Raw genomic sequence first — 2,634 nt, forward strand, 5'->3', positions numbered from 1 at the left:
AACTTAAAAATTAGCCTGCTATATTTGGTCAAAAACATTTAATTAACGCAACCCTAATGTGATGGCAGGAAATGTGATTGCCTTAGCAAACTAAATAATTTTACAGGCGTTTCCCACCCCTGCTGCACAGGGTTTCTAAGACTGAATTTTTATGGGATCAAAAAGCCCCGACTTTCTCCCACAGAGTGACTGGTAGAATCGAACTGACAGTTTCAAACTGTAGCCCAGTTTGTAATCCACTCTGCTACCAGGGTTCCTTGGACTTTCTTATGGGTATATGTATGCTATCATTTCACTGATAGTGATGTACTTCAAGTTAGATGCTGAAATGTTCTTCTTGAACATTTCTTTTCCATTCCTGGCATAGATAAAATGACTGTCCAATTCAAAATGACCTGTAACATGCCTTTTCACTCACTAATGCCTAGGATATTGATCTTCAATTGTTCCATTTCATTTTTGACAACTTCCAATTTTCCTAGATTCATATTTAGTATGTTTCATATTCTAATTATTATTGGATGTTTGCAGTTGTTTCTTTCACAACTCCAGTCTTTCTCCTTTTATCATGATGTTATATATGGGTCTTTGACAACTTCAATCTTTTCTCTATTGATAAGAATGTTGTTTATTGGTCCAGTGGATTTTTGTTTTCTTTACATTGAGATGCAATTCATACTGAAGTATTTTAAGTCCTCTTCACTTTCAGCAAGCAAGGTTGTATCATATGCATATCACAGGTTGTTAATGAGTCTTCTTCCAATTCTGATGCCACGTATTTTTTTTAATATAAACCAGCTTCTCAGATTATTTGCTCAGCATATAGGTTGAACAAGTATGGTGAAAGAATACAACCCTGTCACACATCTTTCCTAATTTTAAACCATTCAGTGTTCTCATGTTCTGTTCGAACAACTGCCTCTTCGTCTATGTAAAGATTCTTCATGAGAACAATTAAGTGTTCCGGATACTAATACTTCACAATGTATGAGAATACTCATACTTCGCAAAGTTTGTCATGATGCACACAATTGAAAGCTTTTGTGTAGTCAATAAAGCAGAGGTAAACATCTTTCTGGTATTCTCTGCTTTCAGCCAAGATCCATCAGATATCAGCAATATCCCTCGTTCCACATCTTCTTCTGAATCTGGCTTGAACCTCTGGAAGTTCTCTGTCAATGTATGCTTGCAGCCGTTTCTGTATTACCTTGAGTAAGATTTTACTCACATGGGATATCAAAAATATTGTTCAATGGTTTCTGCATTCTGTTGATTCATCTCTCTTTAGAATGGGCACCACAGTAAGACAAACTGACAGAGGAGTAGTGGAAGAACAGAATTTTTCAATTTCATCTTCACTGGCTTTAGCAGTTGAGTCATAAATTTGATTAATGGAGGTATTTGCTGGTCTTCCTTGTAGGATTATGGATATTATCTTATTACAGACAGCATTGTTCTTCAAGACAGATCTTGAAATGTTCTTTTGATGATGAATGTGATGCCATTCTTCTTTAATTTTTCATTCCCAGCCTAGAAAACCATGTGATTTTCAGATTCAAAATGGCTAATACCAATCCATTTCAGCTTATTAAAACTTAGGTTATCATGGCTTATGAATTCCATTTCATTTTGACAACTTGCAATTATTCTAGAGTCATACTTCATACAGTCCATGTTCTGATTATTAATGGATGTGTATAGCTGCTTCTCCTTGTTTTGAATTGTGCCCCATCAACAAATGAAGGTCCTGAAAGATTTATTCCACTTGTGGCATCACAGCCAACTCTTCTTTGAGGAGGCAGCTCTTCCCCAGTCATATTATAAATGCCTTCCAACCTGAAGGACTCATCTTTTGACACTATATCTGAAAATATTATTATGCTATTCATCATGTTTGAATATTTGATATTAAAACACTGGTTCTATCTGACAGTGTTTTGCTATTATTCATAAGGTTTCCAGTAGCTAATTGTTTGGAATTAGCCTGCCTCTCCTTCTTCCAAGTCTCTTTTAGTTGGGAAACTCAGCTGAAACCTGTCACCATGCATAATCTGCCAGCATTCAAAATACTGGTGGCATAGCTTTCAGCACATTGTTGTTGGTGGTGGTAGGTGCCATCAAGTCGGTACTGACTCATAGTGACCCTATGCACAACAGAATGAAACACTGCCCAGTCCTAGGTTATTAATGAGTCTTCCTCCAATCCTGATGTCATGTTCAGCTTCTGTGAATATTTTCAGAATACAGATTGAATAAGTATAGTGAAAGAATGCAGTCCTAGCACCCATCTTTTCTGACTTTAAACCATTTAGTATCTGCTTGTTCTGTTCAAACTACTTCTTGGTCTGTGTGAAAGTTCCTCGTGAGCACAATTAAGTGTTCTGGAATACCCATTGTTCCCAATATTATCCATAGCTTTTCATGATCCACACATAGTACACAATATGTAGTAGGCATTGAAGAAATGTTAGTTTCCTTCTTCTTTTTCCTCCAACAATTTTGGGTTGGAGAGAATAAAATATCAAATCTAGGTGATAACTCTGCATCTTGCATGCAATCATTCTTTCACCAGATTTTAAAAAACTTTTTATTGTGATTTCGATAAAAGTTCTTCCACCAGGTTTTAAAAAACAG

This window comes from Chrysochloris asiatica, unplaced genomic scaffold (assembly GCF_000296735.1).
Source record: "Chrysochloris asiatica unplaced genomic scaffold, ChrAsi1.0 scaffold00287, whole genome shotgun sequence".
NCBI lineage: Eukaryota > Metazoa > Chordata > Mammalia > Afrosoricida > Chrysochloridae > Chrysochloris > Chrysochloris asiatica.